The sequence below is a fragment of the Triticum aestivum genome, chromosome 7A (genome assembly GCF_018294505.1).
Source record: "Triticum aestivum cultivar Chinese Spring chromosome 7A, IWGSC CS RefSeq v2.1, whole genome shotgun sequence".
In the NCBI taxonomy this organism is placed as follows: Eukaryota; Viridiplantae; Streptophyta; class Magnoliopsida; order Poales; family Poaceae; genus Triticum; species Triticum aestivum.
In genome coordinates, this window is record NC_057812.1 from 623,350,183 (window position 1) to 623,356,847 (window position 6,665).

The window sequence follows — 6,665 nt, forward strand, 5'->3', positions numbered from 1 at the left end:
TTGAGTTCATCCGTGAGAATCGGGACATTTTTGCATGGAAGCCCTCTGACATGCCAGGTGTATCGAGGCAACTCGCTGAGCACACCCTTAATGTGGATCCTAAATACAAACCGGTGAAACAGTTCCTCCGCCGGTTTAACGAAGAAAGACGCAAGGCGATTGGAGAAGAGGTAGCCAGGCTCTTAGCAGCTGGCTTTATTGTTGAAGTTTTTCACCCTGAGTGGCTCGCCAATCCGGTGCTGGTCCTTAAGAAAAACGGCACTTGGCACATGTGTGTGGATTATACAGATCTTAATAAGGCTTGTCCAACAGATCCTTTTGCCCTCCCCCGTATTGATCAAATTATTGATGCTACAGCGGGTTGCTAGCGTTTAAGTTTTTTGGATGCATATTCTGGCTATCATCAGATCAAAATGGCAGTTAAGGACCAGGAGAAGACGACATTCATAACTCCCTTTGGAGCCTTCTGCTATGTGTCTATGCCCTTTGGGCTCAAGAGTGCCCAGGCAACTTATCAACGGTGTGTACAAAATTGTCTTCCCAAGCAAATTGGCCGTAATGTACATGCTTACGTGGATGATATCGTGGTTAAGTCCAGGGAGAAGGAGACTTTGGTTGACGACTTGAAGGAAACCTTTGATAACCTGAGGACGTACAAAATGATGCTTAATCTGGCCAAGTGTGTCTTTGGTGTACTGATAGGCAAGTTATTGGGTTTTCTGGTGTCCAACAGGGGAATTGAGGCTAATCCGGAGAAGATCACAGCCATCACCTCCCTGGCTAAACCGAAGTGTATTAATGATGTTCAATGCCTGGCAGGCCAGATTGCCGCGTTAAGCCGGTTTATCAGCCGCCTTGGTGAGAAGGCAATCCCTTTGTATCAGATGTTGAAGAAGACGGATCAATTCGTCTGGAGTTCCGCTGCTGATGAAGCATTTGAGGACTTAAAGCGGCAATTGGTAAATCTGCCTGTGCTCGCCGCTCCCATTGACAAGGAGCCGTTACTGCTATATGTTGCTGCTAATGCTCGTGCGGTCAGCGTGGCTATTGTGGTGGAGCGAAAGGAGGCAGGTAAGGAGCATCCGGTTCAACGTCCGTTCTATTATATCAGCGAGGTACTCATTGAGTCCAAGCAAAGGTATCCGCATTGGCAGAAGCTGGTGTACGGAGTTTTTATGGCAAGCCGGAAGCTTAAGCAATACTTCCAAGGGCACCCAATTACGGTGGTCAGTTCTGCTCCTTTGGGGGATATCATCCAGAACCGGGAAGCGACTGGCCGGATTGCCAAGTGGGCTATAGAGCTTGGGCCGCACGGATTGAAGTATGTGCCTCGGACGGCGGTTAAGTCTCAAGCACTTGTTGATTTCATCAATGATTGGACGGAACTGCAAGCACCTGAAGAAAAGCCAGATCACACATATTGGACCATCCATTTTGACCGATCCAGGCAATTGGAAGGCTCAGGGGCTGGAGTCGTATTAACTTCCCCACGAGGTGATAAGTTTTGTTACATTCTCCGCTTAATGTTCCCTTGTACTAACAATGCAGCTGAGTATGAAGCCTTGCTCCATGGTCTCCGGATGGCTAAGGAGATGAATATAAGTCGAGTTAAGTGCTTCGGACCTCGTGGCTCAACAAGTATCTGGCACCTGGGATTCCAAGGACCCACTCATGGCAGCGTATCGTCGTGAGGTGGATATTGTTGCAGGTCACTTTAAAGGCTATCAGGTGGACCACGTGGACCGACGGAAGAATGAAGCGGCAGACGCTTTAAGCCGGCTGGGCTCTCAGCGCAAACCGGTCCCGCCCAATGTTTTTCTGGATGTGCTGCACAACCCGTCGGTCAAGCTCCCTGGTGAAGCGGATTTGGCTATTCCTGATCCGGAGGCTCAATTGGTGGCAGCTCTTCATGTCATTCCGGATTGGACGCTTCCTTACCTGGCGTACATGAACCGGGGCGAGTTACCAGAGGATGAGACTCTGGCCCGACAGATAATCCGGCGGTCCAAGTCCATGACTATTGTCAATGGCGAGTTGCATCATTGCAGTGTATCAGGGGCGTTTCAACGCTGTGTGTCTCCTGAAGAAGGCTGTGAAATTTTGCGTGAGATCCACGAAGGAGATTGTGGTCACCACGCCGGTTCAAAATCGTTGGTAGCTAAAGCGTTTTGCCATGGCTTCTATTGGTTAACTGCTCATGCTGATGCGGAGGATCTGGTCAGATGATGTGACGGTTGCCAAAAGTTTTCAAGACGAGCTCATGTGCCGGCTCAAGAATTGAGAATGATTCCAAATACTTGGCTGTTTGTGACTTGGGGGCTGGATATGGTTGGGCCTTTCAAAAGGTCCAAAGATAAGAAGACCCACCTCCTGGTGGCGGTTGACAAGTTTACAAAGTGGGTGGAAGCAGAACCTGTTAGCAAGTGTGATGCGGCCACGGTGGTTCAGTTCATCAAAAAAGTGATTTTCCGGTTTGGCTTTCCACACAGTATCATCACAGATAATGGTACCAATTTGTCCAAGGGTGCCATGAAGGAGTTCTGCGAACGGGAGCACATCCAGCTTGACGTTTCATCAATGGCACACCCACGGTCCAATGGTCAAGCAGAAAGGGCTAATCAAGAGATCTTGAGAGGCATCAAGCCCCGGCTTATGGTTCCTTTGCAGAGAACGCCGGGTTGTTGGGTAGAAGAGTTACCATCTGTGTTATGGAGCATCAATACTACACCCAACAGATCAACAGGATACACGCCGTTCTTCATGGTCTACGGAGCGGAGGCGGTTCTCCCAAGTGATATCCGTCATGACTCACCTCGTGTGGCGGCTTATGTTGAAGCGGACAACGAGACAGCACGGCAAGACGCTTTGGACCTGTTGGATGAAGAACGTGACATAGCAGCCGCCCGCTCGGCGATTTACCAACAGGATCTTCGTCGTTATCACAGTCGCCGAGTCAGAACCAGAGCCTTTCAGGAAGGAGATTTGGTGCTTCGGCTCATCCAAGACCAGACTGATATGCATAAGCTATCCCCACCTTGGGAGGGACCTTTCGTGGTCAGCAAGAATCTGCACAACGGGTCATACTATCTGATCGATATTCGAGAGCATAAAGACTCACGTACATCAGAGGAAGAGACCAACAGGCCATGGAACATAGCTCATCTTCGGCCTTACTATACCTGAGCCATTGGCTCTACTTATGTACATATTACGATGATGTATATATTATGATTAAATATAATAAACCGGAACCTCAGCTAAAGCGGGGTATCTGTTCTTTTACATCATGTGTGGTTACACGGAGTTGTTCTAAAGCGGCCTCCGGTTTACCCCTTGAGTTAGCTTTTCAAAAGCATCATGTTATATCACTTGGGGGCTTGGTCGTGTCCGAACCAATGCAACACCTCTTGATAGGCGAGAGCCACCAGATCACTTGGGGACTTGGTCACGTCTGAACCAGTCACGCCTCTTGATCGGCCTAAGGCCACAGAATCACTTGGGGGCTTGGTCGAACCCGAACCATTGCCACGCCTCTTGATCGGCATAAATGCCACGGTTTCATTTGGGGACCTGGCTGACTTGAACCATAGCTACACCTATCGGGAGCTTGGTCGTGTCCGACCATGGTAACGCCATCTGATCGGCTCAAATAAGCCTCTTTTTGCAAACGGTTTTATCATTGCCTTTGCTTCACAATTTTCTTTGATAGATATTTCTTTCTTTTTGTTGCGTTTTTTAAACCGACAAAATTTTAAACCGGTTCACACTGTCAATTGACGGAACACGGTCCATTTTTAATCCGGAGACTATTTGCTCGGTTTGATTTTTTGTTAACATCCTATTACGGAGTAACACGGTGTTTTATTATAACCCGGCACGGTTTACATGGTAAACCGGCATTATATATATACAGGAGCTGCTATCTCCTCCAACAGTGTGGGTTTATGAAACCTCCGCTTCAAGATTGGCTAAGCCAACTTCATGCCCAACGATGGCAGGTATTATGTATCTCAAAGATTTGATCATATGCTTAAATTTCAGATATTTTGATTTTATATATGCAGACATCATACTCCGCCTGACGGTACAACCGCGGTGGCACTTTAAGATTTTTTATGTTGCAGAAAATACTTTGGAAAGTTCATCACCCAAAGGAAGCACAAGTTGCAGTGGTTATGCACGAAGGCATATTAAGATCAAGAGTATCAGCTAGCCTATTACAAGGCAACACGGTGCCCAAAACAAGATCATTGTTTTTTCAAAGGAGAAGCAGTTTAAACCGGCTTCCGGTTCAAGCTTGGTCACCAGCCTGGCCTGATGGTTGTGGGTCATCCCGCGCCGCTTCAACTTCAGTTTCTCTACCCAGCGGCTGGAAATCAACAGTTGTCCAGTCGATTCCCATTAATGCTCGAAAGACAGCTTCATCATGGATCAGCAACGACGGTTCAATATCGGGAGCGTAAGTATGCTTACGGATTGGAGGGATAAGATTTTCCGCTTCATGAATTGGTGCAGCTACTCGCTTGTTTTGATTGTCATATTGGGCTTGATAATGAGACAAGTCTGCTTCTTCAACCAATTGACAAGCTAGCGGACGCACCTCCCGGTTTATTGCTCGCAGATCCGCTTCACTAAACTCTGACCCGTCTTCCTTCAAGCTGGGATAGCCCTGAGCCGCTTCAATAGGATCAAAATCCGGCACCCAAGCTTTTGCCCGGATTAAGGCATTGATCGCACCGGTTCGAGCAGCAGATTTCTTCAGCTCTTCAACCCGGGCAGGAAGCACCGACAGTTTCTTCAGAGTGTCCTGAATCAAAGTGGGCGCCGGATTGTTGTGGGATGCAGTACAGATGATCCGCTGTGCACCAGTGTACAGTTGTTCGATCAACGTGTAGGCGGCTTTCAATTTCTTCCGCACATCTGACCCCAAGTGACCAATGCGTGTCCCTGAAATATCACAAAGGGTTAACAAACCGGCAGCTCTGTAAGACGGCAGAATCAATTCAGAAATCAAACCGGCTTACCAAAGATAGCAGCGGTCATGGCATGCACGTGCCGCTTTATGCTGGTCAGTTCGTCCACCACCGGTTTTAGTGCAGCCTCGGCGTCTTCTGCTCGTTTGGTTAAAGCGGATTTTTCAGTAGCCCAATCCGCCCGCTCCTTCTTGAAATCCTTCTTAAGCTGTTCCATGACGCTTAAGGCGCTGGTCAACTCCTCTTTTGCTTTTGAGGTTTCAGTCTGTTGGGACTTCAGATTTTCTTGGAGATCGGCGATTTGGGTCTCTTTTGTCTTCAGCTCAGCCTGCATACAGACAGTTATATGATTCAGCAAGCAGTGCAAGAATTGAAGCACCAACCACATAACAAGTTATGCACTTGGCGCTTGGGGGCTAATGCCTATTTGATCTTCATATTTCACTTGATTATAAAGTCCCAAGATCAATACAAGTATTCAACTTGGCACTTGGGGGCTAATGGCTATTTGCTCGAATATATTCTGATGCGGCGATCTCAATTACTTAAAGTCCCGGTTTAACTACACTAAGTTGAACCGGCCCTTGGGGGCTACATCAGCGAGTTCCGAAGCATTGGGATTTATATTAGCAAGTCCCGGTTTGGATGCAGATTCTAAACCGGCCCTTGGGGGCTAGGAGAGTTAACAAGATTGAAATATCCAAACAGGAAAAAGTACATGGAAGTTACCTCAAATTTCTCTTTCATCATATTAACCAGACCAGCTTCATAGTCACGGCTGGTGTATAGCCGGTTCAGATAGCCGGAATGGAGATCTTGGGCGTTCAAAGCGGCATAAGTTGTCAGATCAGCATTCCATTTTCCCTTGCCAATGGCAGCAAATTCTTCTTTGCCAGTGTGTCTGGATAAAGCAACGGGATTGCCTGGCTCTGTGCGACCAATGCCAGTAATGACAACCTCATCATCCTTGGCATCGCCGGTTTGCACTGGGGCCATTGGCTTATCAGTAGGCTTTGTTGGATTGGTGGATTTCTCAATCCGGATGGGGCTTGTGGGCTGGTTGACAGGACTTGAGGTATCAATAGGCCTCTCTTCAGCAATAAGATCATCATCTCGCTGCGGTGGATCATTGGGTATATTTTCAGGAATAGCCGCTTCAAGATCTGGTGTTTTGCCCGGTTCAGGGACGGCATCCTCCTCGGCCGCTTTATCCAGGCGAGCCTTCTTGCTCGGCCTAGTCTTGGCCCTGAAAGGAATAACAAAGTCAAATACAGCATATGTTCCAAGGTGATGTACCGGAAATATTATGATAAGTATAGCTTACCCAAGCACCGTTTTGAGCGGTGGCAGCTGAGTAGCCGATGACTCGCCAGAGGATGAATGGGAAGTAACCTGATAATCGGAGTCAGATGGATTAAGAGGTTGACGAAAACAGCCCGCTTTAGGACAAGCACTGACAAGCAAATTAGAGACCTCTGAACGGCGTTTCCGAACCGGACTGTTCGGTAAACCGGCGGAGGTAACTACCTGGCCGCTGTGCCGGGTTGTGCGGCGAGCTTCGTGTTGTTGGGTCTTCATAAGAAATTTGGGATCCAAGTAAGCAAGAGGATGAGAAAATTTAACCTTCCGGTTTGCCCGACGGATTTTTAGTGAAGGCAAAGGGTCTGAATCGGAAGAGAGAATAATTACCTC